This window comes from Simochromis diagramma, unplaced genomic scaffold (assembly GCF_900408965.1).
Source record: "Simochromis diagramma unplaced genomic scaffold, fSimDia1.1 OVJJ01000585.1, whole genome shotgun sequence".
NCBI lineage: Eukaryota > Metazoa > Chordata > Actinopteri > Cichliformes > Cichlidae > Simochromis > Simochromis diagramma.
Genome location: NW_024387398.1, coordinates 6,728,379 through 6,741,038, shown reverse-complemented (window position 1 = coordinate 6,741,038; position 12,660 = coordinate 6,728,379).

Sequence of the window (12,660 nt, the reverse complement as noted above, 5' to 3'; positions counted from 1 at the left end):
TAAAATGATGTTTCAGTGTTGTTTAGTGTTGTCCATTTAACTCTTTTAATATTCATGACATAAAAACTATATGCATATATGTATATATTTAAACCATTTAAATATATATATATATATATATATATATATATATATATATATATATATATATATATATATATATATATATATATACGTGTTAATCAAAAAGGGGCTTCTCCCTCACCTCCCACTGGCCTCCGACATGTTGACAGTTGTGGTATATTTGTATACAGCAGCAGTTTCCTTCTTCCCCCTTTCAGATGCACACTTGCTGATAACAGAGATCACACACCTACTCTCGCTGCCTGCAAACCTTCAAGTATCCTTATTGCGTAAAGACAAAATCACCTTGCGTGTGTCTTGTTGATGGTTAAATTAGCGGCATAGGAATTTCCTTACATGTGGCTCACTCAAAATAGTTGCTTTGTTTTATCACCTCACACTGATAATTATAGGTTTTTGTACTGTCTCTTAATTGTTTATCTAAAGAAAAAGCATGGTGTCATACAATGATAAGAAGACACATCAGAGCATTTGGCCTCATCTTCAACAAAAGGAAGTGTATTCAGCAACTGTTGATTAGATTTTAATTTGCTTGTACATTAGTTAAAGTTTAATATCTTTGATTAACAGCCTGCAAGTCAGTAATGGAAATAAGAAAAGTGTTGTCCTGACCTAGTGCCCTGAAGTTCATATCTGAAATAACTATTTCCTATCTACATTTGATTTGAGCCTTTTCTGTGCTATTATATTTTGTTTGAGTCATTCCTATTAGTACTAAAGAATTAAATCGCTACCTCAGGTATGACAAAATTACAGTATATTTATAAATAAGTCGCAATTCGTACAGACGAAAGTATGTACACAGTGTCATTTCCCTTTTTGTTCAGCAGAGTACACTAATACAAGTAGAACAGAGTTTGCTTTCTTTTTCCTTGTAGGGTCAAGGTGATATATATATCCTGAGCATAACACACTGTGGTTCTGTTAGGCACTACAGCTTATAGCTAAAGGGAAACTGAATTGCTTATCTTAAACAGATGTAGTTTGACATTTATGCTTGCTTGCTTCATTGATTGATACTTATTTCATGTAGGTTCGTATCAATCCACAACTAGCATCCAGTAAGAACAGCTTACCTGGAAACAGGGCAGGTACATACATTGCTCCATAGTAAGGTGACAAAACCTGCCTGCCAATGTTTCTGTAAACACTGAGCTGCTTCTTCTAATTATAACATCTATAGCATGTATCAGGGCTGCTGCATATCCATTTGCATATCTTTCTTTGCCCACTTGGTGATCACACCTCAGTGGCAAAGTATAGTAAGTGCAGTGGGTGTAGGTGCCTATGGTTGACATTCCTTGTTTGCAGGTAACAGAAATGAAACTTTTGGTATGATAAGGGTCAGTATTAAAGGCTTCTGATGTCAGTATTTTCACTTTTCCCTTTGATGTATAAAGTACCCCCAACGGGGACATTGATTAGCAATTACGAGAGCATAAAAGTAAAATGGAACAAGCAGCCCACAGGCAACAAGCAGTGAAGGTCACCACAGGAACAAATATGGTTTGCCACCCCCGCAGACTGTAGGGACAATCTTAAAATTACTTCTCTAATCAGTCACACTTGAAAAGAGAAAGGGTGCAGTCTGAAATGAGTTTGCATGCTCCATCCCCCTGTTCCCATAAGCAACTAAGATAAAGGAAAAAGATGAGTCACTCAGGCCTTAACCACAGGTTTTCCTATTAATGAAGCTGGGAGAGCGGTTGTTTTTGCTTTGTTTTTCTCATTTTGGAGACAGATTTCTTCCGATTTACATACATGTTGAAAAGTGCGTATTTAGAAGACAATCACTTTATAGCATCTGCCGTTTCCTAATTCAGTTTAAATACTAAACCTATTTCTAGATTTGTAACAAAGCAAAGGGAAGATATTTAAATAAGTAGGCTGAATGGGTCAGGAAATAGTAACAGCATAAGCTTTTCATGTTTCCCCTGCACTATCCTTGTGCAATAGAGAAACCTGTAAATGATAGAAACAAAAATAGTGGGAGAAAAGGTTAAAAAGTAAATGTATCTATTGCGGGACTGTTTGTTGAGTGTGGAAAAATCACTACAGCTTCGATCGGAAATGAAACCATCAACAGTGGAAATATTTGGTGTTATTAATAACTTCATGCACGTCTGCACCCTCTTACCAGTTTGGAAAAGCTAAACCCCAACAGAAAGCCAATAAAGGTGGTGGAATTTCCCCCGCTGTGTGAGATTTTCAGGACACCACTACTGCTATCAAGTCTTTATCTTTTTTACATTCAACTTTTGCAAAAGACATAAAAAATAAATAAACACCAGATTACAGTAGGGCATTGCGCAAGAAGTCATGACAAACATGATCTGATGTAATTTGTAGGTAGACCAAAAACACATGCACATGCACGGGGAATATGCAAATCAATCTTCCATCATTGGTCTTATTTTTGCTTCCACCCACATGCAGCGATGATCAGTATCACCAGTAGTTCTTCTAAACTGACCTTTAACACTGTTTGACTGTCTTAGGTCACTATATATACACACACTCACACACACACACACACACACACATATAATATATATATATATATACTATATATACTATATATATATATATACATATATATATATATATATATATATATATATATATATATATATATATATATATATATATATATGTTTTCGTCTCTTGCCCACCGATGCCTTCTTGTTCCAGTAGCCCACTTTTTTCGTGGAGAAGACGGCCGTAGTGATCGATGTAGCAGTTCCGAATGACAGCAATATCAGGAAGAAGGAACACGAGAAGCTGGAGAAATACCAAGGGCTCAGAGAAGAGCTCGAGAGGATGTGGAGGGTGAAGGTAACGGTGGTCCCCGTGGTAATCGGAGCACTAGGTGCGGTGACTCCCAAGCTAGGCGAGTGGCTCCTGCAGATCCCGGGAACAACATCGGAGATCTCTGTCCAGAAGAGCGCAGTCCTGGGAACAGCTAAGATACTGCGCAGGACCCTCAAGCTCCCAGGCCTCTGGTAGAGGACCCGAGCTTGAAGGATAAACCGCCCGCAGGGGCGTGCTGGGTGTTTTTATATATATATATATATATATATATATATATATATATGCTATGTAGTACAATGTGTCAAATACAGATCTCTGTGTTTAGATTCTGAAAGCAGCCTATCTGCATAGTTCACAGTAAAAACTAGCATTTAACAGTAGAGGGCAGTGTAAGAACGGAGATAAAAACAAAGCATATGTGGCAAGCTGAAGGTTACACAGAAATCATGCTTTCTTGTCCAAAAAGACTTTGTAGTTTAATTTTAGATAAGATAATCATCAATCATTGATCATCCGCTGGGTTTTGGAAAAAAATATCTAGTTATTAGTTAGACAGTAGCAGATGATTCAGGTTTAAACTAGCTCGAGGAGATGATACAAGTTTCTGTTCATTATTGCTTCATTGCAGATAATTAAAGGCAAACTCTGGTAAAATGCGGGAAAAAAAACATACATTTAGTTAGGGTAGGAGAAAATCAAATGTATTGTACCCCCCCAAAAATTGAGAAAATATAGTACAGTATGCTTTTTTTTAACTTTCAAAAGTGTGTCCGTTATCTATAAGATGTAAATAAATCAATTTAAACATTTATTGCCATTTTCAATGTTAGTTTCGATAACATTATTATATAGACTTGGAAGGTCATACTTTATAAAGAGAAATTGGTAAAAATTTCCAGCACTCAGGTCTTAAATATATGACATAAACACAGGTTCATATCTTTATGTGTATGACATACACATAATGGGTCACAGAGAGCTAAACTAACTGCTTTACTGGACAGAGTGTCCTCAGACCATCAGAAACCAGAGCCTAGTGCCCCATGGCTAACGCATGTTTGCTCTGACAGCACCCTACCATTGATAAATAACAGCAGCTCTTCTTTAGCCTGCTGGTGTAGTCGCATTCAGCTGGAGCTCTCCAATGCGTCTCCACAGCCAAGATTGAATCTTCCCCATTCATTAGACTAAGTGGATGAGGCTCTCTAATAGGGGCTCCCTTCCCCTCAATAATTGCCGTTGATTGGCGTAAATTAGACCCTAGTTGCCAGACGAGTGATTCTCGACGACGATAATCCGATTCCCAACTCAAACTAATAGGATTTTAACTCTGGCTTTGGCCTAATGTCCGTCTGCAAACCCTGGCTATGGCCCTATGCCCCATCTAGTCGACGTCCTCTGGATCATATCTGGACCAGGCCAAGCTGAGCTGTAGTGGTGTATGGATTCTGCGGGTTGGGCTGGGGGTCGGGTCATTCGTGTTCGCTGCGCCATGCTCTCAGTTACTCATTCCCTGCATGACATTCTTGGCATCAATTGGTCATTCATGTGTGTCACTTACATCATCTAGGGAACATGCGTGTGAATGAGAGTGGAGTCTGCTGAAGAAGAAGGCGGATGTTGAGTGTCTTGAGCTGGTTATACCTCTAGTGCAGGCCTGGATTCTGTATGACGAAACCAGTGAACTCTAATTTTTGTGAGACAGCATGAATAGAATTCACAGCATAGACTTCACTGCCAGGCGCCTATGTTTTATTTAAAATGCAGTGATCTGCCATTGCTGGATATGTGGTAGATATGGATGACTGGTACTATTTGGCTCCACACTGGTTCATCACAATAAAAAAAGCTACTCTACAATAAATTACCAACAATAAAATGTTACAACATCTTCAGGAAACACAGTAAATTAAATATTTATGTTCAAAACCACTTACATGATTCATACAAGTCAGAAGAATAGGCTACAGTATGCGAAGACATTTTCTGAATTGCGAGTTACCAGTGCTGATACCACTTTACTGAACAAAGAGATATTCACCATTTAAGAACTGTGAATAGAAACTAATGTGCTCCTTTCCATCTTCAATGCTTTCAGTGCTCTGTTATGGAATTAAAAAGATATAGAAACACCACCCAATCTTTATATCTAGCTTCAATTACCAGTCTGGCACCTTTTTATGCGCCTTGTGTACAGCATGAAGTCTATAAGTGGAACACACTGAATTTTCTTTTGTCATTCAGTTGATAAGGGGACGGTGCTACTACTAAGGCCTGAGGTCTAATGAATCTCCACTCCATTACCGCTGAATCGGACAGATTGCTCTCCCGGAGAAATGAATTGAGTTTTTTGTATTTGTGAGATCATTCTCCCTCCATTAACTGCTCTTTATCCCGTCTCTTCATCACAGGCAAATCAGGTTAGGCAGCCATGATTAGCTGGGGTGGCCTCCCTTTTTAAAAGGTAATTGGGTTTGGCGGCTCAGCTGATAGTGCCATTAGGACCAATAAAGGCTGGGCTTGGCTCATCGAGTGAAACAGATTCTTCAGCAGCAGATGGCAGACGGAGGGAGAGGGCTCTGATGCATTGAGCCCGAAAACAAAGTTTGTGTAACCAAAGGAGTTTGGGGGCATCCTCCCTGTGCATATACCCCCACCACTCCCCCACCCTCCGCTCCCCCAGCCAGTTTAATATTTTTTGTCTTTTTTTGTAGTGTCAATAAGATATCTTGAAAGTGGGCAAGTAATAGTTTTTAATGTGCTTAACACTGATTACAAAATGATATGGCCATTAGACTGTGATTTTCTAAAATTGAGATAATTAATCACTCGTGCAGAAATGTTTTAATGGACGACTCAGGGCTATGATGCCACCAAGGACTGAAGAATGCTTCTGGGAAATCAGCTTCCCTCGCAACAGCGTTGCTTAATACCTTGTTGTTGTTAAAGTCTGTAGACCGTGGATTTTCAGTTCTATTCCACCTTTTATTCTCAGAGTTTGCACCTGAACTTGTTGATATGTGATAATATTAATCAGCAGCTGGAGAATGAAGACACACAATGCAACGAACAATCGATCTCCTTCAGCTGTATCACCTCCTGTCATCTGGACTAAAGGAAAGGTGAACTTGCCAATTCCGAGAAGTCCCGCAAAGCCCCAGATAACCTTACTGCATCTGGGGCTTTGTCCTATAGGAAAAGGTGCATTAGTGGTGACAGGAAAGCCGATGGGGACTGGTGCTGATGGGAGATTTAGACGGCTGGAGGTGGGCTTGTGTATTATGTGGCCGGGCATTGCTGTGACTGTCTCCCTCTTATCTCTTCCACAGAGGAGGTCCGATCCCCACAGCTCCTCTTATCTGCGAGTGAGGGTTTTGTTTTTTTCCCCCTTTCCTTCCCGTAATTGCCCCAAGTTAGTGAACTGTTGCGCTGGTAATATGAAAGGTGACTCTTTAACCTTTTTTTTTTTCATGTCAACCAATTGGAAAGTTCATGTAAAGAAAGACTAGGAGCAGGAGTAGTATCGTCTTAAAATTATTTGTGGGAATTGACTTCAAGACGTACTGCATTCATAATGTGATAAACCAAATTTTGTATTTTTTTTTTTTTTTTACGCCAAATCAAATAAACCCGGTCAATGATGAGACATTGCTTATTTTACTTTGTTAATATGTTTTCAGAACCCTTTGTCAGTAAAACATTTTGACTGTACAGAGAAAAGAAAACTGTAGAAAGGAAGTGGAAATGCTGTGATGCATTTTGCTTCTGTAAAGCCTGCATACACACAGTGATGTCTTGCTGAAGTATAACCAGAGGGCTGTGGTACATTTTCACCTGCTTGACAGAAAGCTCTTTTGACTACAGAGAAGAGTAAAATGAGCAAATATATTGGAAATGGAACGACCCATTTGTTTTCTGCAAATCTGCTTCTGTGCCTGCATACACTTAGTGATGTATTGCTGAAGTATAACCAGAGGGTTGTGGTACATTTTCACCTGAGAGCTGCACATTTCCAGGCCTCCTAAATAAAACATTGTGTCACCAGGCGCCGGTAAGTGTCCCTCAAAGAGCAGAGGGAGGAAGGGCAGGGTAAAAAGCGTCCAGGTTAAGTTGTTTGAAAGGCCCCGGGTATTAAGAGGCATTTTACACTTAAGAAGTTGGTTTCGCTGGGTTTTCTGTTTCCCCTCTTATTGATTGATGCTCAACTATCAATGCATAATAGAAAAGCACTCAGAGCAAATGCAGGGTTATGGCCTTGGGAAGGAGTCGGCAGACGAGACTGCAGCACCCCCCCCACTCCAATGCCATTATTGGCCCATAAAGGATCCCTCGGGAAGGCCACGGTGTTCAGATCAGCACACACCAAATACCCAATTAAAAAAGGCTTTAAATTCCCTCCTCTTTCCTGGGCAAAAATCAATCTGAATTCAATCTATTCGGCTAGGATTCCGACAGAGCAGGTAATTGCCCATAATCGGTCAGCTAGGTGACAACAGCTTAAAGGAGAGACACTAATACAATCAGGTATTTGCTTTCAACGCCCGTCCTGGGCCCAGCCTTTGCCTGTCGAAAAACAGGTAGAGTGCAGTCTATGTAGCCGTCAGACAAAGGCGTATATAAAATTACACAAGTCTTCTATTGTCGGGTGCTCGACAGCTGATAAAGAGATCCTGTAAAGTACTAGAGGAATGATACTTACTAAATGACCCATCATAAAGCTGCAACAAATGTATTCAGCCATCATCTTCAAAAATAGCTTGTCAAGGAACTTGAATGAAGCAGTGCTCATATTCTTCTATAAAAGGTTCGCGTTGTCAACATATATTATTAGCATAATTTTACACACAATACTCGCAATCATGTCAGGGTAACTTCAGTGAAATCCTACACTCCTTGTAAAGACCTGGCTTACTTAATGGTAGCATTAGATCAGTAGGATACTTAATGGTAGTATATTACTGTACACAACCCCACCCCACTGGCTGGATGTTTTTCCATCGCCTAATGCATACGCTCTTGTGCTGCCCTAATGTTTTTTTTTTTTTTTGCTCTAAAGCTGCTCTCTGGAAAAAAGATTTGCCATCTTTTAGTTGGCCAACACCTTCTGTATGTTAATTAATTACACATAAGACAACTCAAAGTTGCTCCTGAGCAGAAGTGAGAAACATTTTAATGTTTTTTTTAATCATGTTGCCATTTAACACATTATCAAGGCCAAGTATCAGCATTAGAAAGCGCTGCTGTGAGAATTGGGACAAAATAGTGAGCTGAAAACTGGTATTTGTTTTTTTTAAAGAAAGATATGTCTGGCCTGCTGGCTTTAACTCTAGTTTGCTCGACTGGTAATATGATGTCCAGGGGTCAGCGGGGGTCAAAGGGTCAGCAGCAGAAGGCTACAATTAATGGATCTCTCAATAAAACGGGAGCTAATATTACCAACCCTCTCTCCCACAGCCTGATTCAGCAAAGTGAAGAGGGAATTCCTCGTAGCAGAGAGCGCAGGGCAAACAGCTTGGCTCTTGAAATTACTTTCTGTAATGGGTCCAGTCTTTGAAAGTGGAAGCGCACTTTTAATTGACCAATCAAAAGGAAACAAAGCAGCCAATCTTCAGACATGAAGCAGAAAGCCAATCGAATTTGTTTCATTTCCTGCTAGATCCATCGCAGTTTAAGACTGTTAGGCAGTACATCAGTGCAGTTGATTATGAATATATCAAATAGCCAGCTGCATTGAGAGCTTTTGACTTTCTGCATTAATAGGCACGCTGAAAAATCAATTTCTTCTCCTAAAGTATGGTATTATCCCACTGTTAAGGAATGAAAAATAGGGAACTGAATTATTAAAACCTAATTTAGTGATGCCTCTGGTCTTGTGTTTCATTTTGATTTGGAAATGCAGTTTCCAGCTTCTCCAAAATAAGATCACACTTAATCATAATGGTGACATTTTTACTGTTAAGGTATGAAAAACGCTGCATGGTTATTTGTTAGTTTTATAAATGCACAGATAATGTGTGACAAACCTCTTTTAAAGTAAGGCGCAATGTTTGTTATACGAGTAAAAAAGTAAAAAGAACAAAAAAGAAACATAGAATATAGTATGAGAAAAAAAACAAGTAAGTATCTGTCTTCATGATCCTATACAGCTGTTCTCAGTGCCTTAAATATGAGTGACTCTGAATGGCATCACTGAATGTGCTCAGCATGATTCGTCCATTAGGTGGCGTGTGATGCTCTCAGTTGCCATCCACACTGACATCCTGTTTCAAACAGAGAGTGCAAAGATCCCACTCAACATGAATGGCACGTACCTTATATTATGTCACAAAAAATTGCATTTTGTGAACGGGACATTTCAGATAGCCTCTGACTGACATTTAATTATTTCACCAAAGTAAAATAATTACAAAAAAAACCCCAACCCTATCCATTTACATTTTTACTATAAAGTTGCTAAAGTATTATCAGCAGGTATTAAAAACAAAAGTTTTCATTAATATTAAAGCATTATTTCAATGTTGCAGGAGACTGTGGTTACACTGTTAAATATAGTAGTTCAGAAACTTCTTGAAGAGCCTAATAACATTTCTGTGTTAAATTTGTCATATTAGTCCATTTCAAATGGCCAATGCAGTGGCGAAACATTTCTTGGGCAACATTACTCACAATCTCAGCATGCACAACGTGTCAAAAAAACAAAACAAAAAAACAAACTAAAATTATCCTTCAAATTACATAAGCAAAAGCATTTCTCTTTAAGACATTATTCCTTTACACAGTGCAGTGAAAAGGAATTTTTCCAAGTGAAATACATGTAAAAGATGTAAGACTGGAAGAATGTAATACAAGAGCTTAGCTACCTTCGATCTCTATAAAGGAATTTGCAAAATGAGGAATTGCATGTATTGTTTGTTAGTATTGAAGGCAAATCCCTGAGGTAGAGAATGTTGCCATCAGGTACCAGTTCAATGCAGAGCCTAGCTGTGAAACCCAATGTTGCTTCATATGGTAATTGGTGGTTTTAATGCATTTCTCTGCAGTCGAATCCAAATCTGATTCAACTCACGACAGGAGTAGAACTTTTAAAGTTTGTTGCATGTTTAATACATTAGTAGTAAACATAATAGCTGTAAGCAAACAACAACATCGTGCACACTTCCACATTGTATCAGAGCAACTTTGAAGCTCACAATGTGTTGCTTTCACACACTCAGGCGCTGCGAGCTCAGCTTGTATTTGATTTCACAGAGAGGTGGTAAACATGCCGGCCTTTTCCACATCTCTGTTGTTCTGACACGCTCAGCTGAGACAGAGGAGCTCTAAAGTGTCAGCTTGAGGATGTGGGCACTGCAGGTCAGCTTTCACACACACAAACTTACACTTCTCACATTTCAGCCCACAGTATGGGTGGATGTGACTCCAAGTGTCCCATTGCCTGCTGCCAAAAGACAGGATGACATACTGTATGGGAATGGTTTCTCAAAAAAGTGATACTTTTAGGAAATGTACTGTGATTGTACTGTACTATATGTATTATGTTTAAATGATTAGTGTAATTAGGTTCTAGCAAAAGCATGGCTGCAATACAATTTCCCATCCCATAAAAATGTTTTTTTTTCACCACACCTATGTTCTCGAAGCACATTTCTGCCTAGAAACCCTATTTTGAATCCAGCATACCTTCCAAAATATGTGATTTAAGTATGAAAAGAGAAATTGATAGGACAATAACCGTACACTCTCTTAGGGCTTATCATTCAAAAACATGTTTTCTTTGTCTGGTGAAATAATATATGGCTATTAGAACTGATGAATCCCAGGAGATGGCTTTTATTAACTCCATGTCATGTTGAAAGGTGTGATGGCACCAGCATTTTCCGAGCGGGACGCTGCAGCTGCTGAGGCACCGGGGTTTTTCATGTCCTCACCCTGGGAGCTAAACTAGGCCCTGAGGATGTGAACGGGACAGAGTTCCCATTTCCCCCACCCTCCCTGTCGCTGCCTTTCTTCTATACAGCCCTGTCAAGCCTGAAGGCCACCCTGTTGTCACAAAGTAAATCAATGCTCCCGCCCTGCAGTCTGATGCCTCCTCACCGCTTGCCCATCAAGAGAAGTTGTCCACACATTGATATTCCCCCTCCTCGTCTTCTCCCGGTCTTTATTATTTTAATTAATCAGGATCGCTGCACCTGTCTGTCAATGCTGCGGGTCGCCATACCATGCAAAAAGGAAAAGTAATTAAAGTGGCTGGCAAGGCATGCTGGGGGTTTGGTTTGGGGCAGAGATGGTGGTGCAACATTGACAAGATGAATCGGATACAGATGCCAGAGCTTTCATTAAATCTGCTCTCCTCCTTTCTCTCTCTCAACACCTGAAGCCCTCTTTGTACTCGCTAGGCAGTGGCCAGGTAGGGAAAGAGTTAATAAAGCAGCGGCTGTGTTGTTTCTAATTGTGTGGATGAATAAATGATTGCTTGAGGACAGCGTGAATACTCATGTGAAAGAGGCCCCGATAATTGTATCCACACAAATATCTGATATCTTTCAGATATGTAATACCTACCAGAAGCACAGGCTTTTGACACTTCAGAACTGTATGTTACTTACCGTTGTCAGTGTCATATTTTCATGTTAAATCTGCTTTGATTTAACATGAAGAATTATATTACCTGTGCTGCAAGAAAACCTTATTTTACAAAGAAATGAAAGGAAGTAAAGGGCATTTAGACAAGTCGCAATGGTGATCAAACTCCTGATTCAAATTTCACAGCATGTGACTCCTTTAATTTGTGGATTCTGTGTGCATTACAGCAAAATCCTACCAGTTATGAAACACTACAGCCCGAGAACATTTAGCCTCTGGGTACACTTAAATGATTGTGGGCAACTTGGAATAAAAATACATATTTTTTCCCCAAGATACAGGTTACTTTTGTCAGGAGCTTGGCTACAGATGAGAATAAAAAAGCCATCCAACCCGCAATCAATATCCTGGTAGATTTTTTGCCAGCACATTGGCCATTTTTCTACAGAATTTCTTCTGACTTTTTGCAGTCATTTCCATCAACTCCAATATATCTATAATCTATATTATTAGTACCATTTATGGGCACTGCTGTTATACATGAAGAATGTGAAGCATAATTAAAAAACCAAAAGCCAAAAAACCCAACTGTATAAAGACCTGTAAAAAAATTGATACAGTAAATTCATATTAACTTATATTTTTTAATATTACTACTATTTTCATTAGTAGTAGTATTGAGTCATTTTTGTTAGTAGTTAGTGTGGAGGGCAAATTTTAGTTACAGTAAATAACATTTTAGGAAATGGCAAATGTTTTCAATGTTACACTACAAAATTTAAAGAAAAGGATGTAGTTATCTGAAAAATAGCTTTTATGACACTTGCGAGAACCACTTGCTGTAACAAATCTGTGAATATCACATCAGTGAGTTACGGATGTGATGAACTGTAGCTGTTATTGTAGCAGCTAGAACTAAAGGTATTAAAAAAATGTGTAAATTGTGGTTTAAAGACTGAGTCCAGCATGAAGAGAAAGCTGTTTTGAGGACCTTGTGTCAGATCATTGACTGGTGCCCTAATAACTGCCCTAATAATGTCATTCTTACTGCCTTCATCAATCTGAAGCCTCATAAGGCCTTTGCCTCCCTTCTTGCTTCACAGCTCCTTGTTCTCCTTTTGAAATCATTGCCTATGACTTGATTGCGTTCATGCATTGGTCACCTGGTGCAATCACATCTTA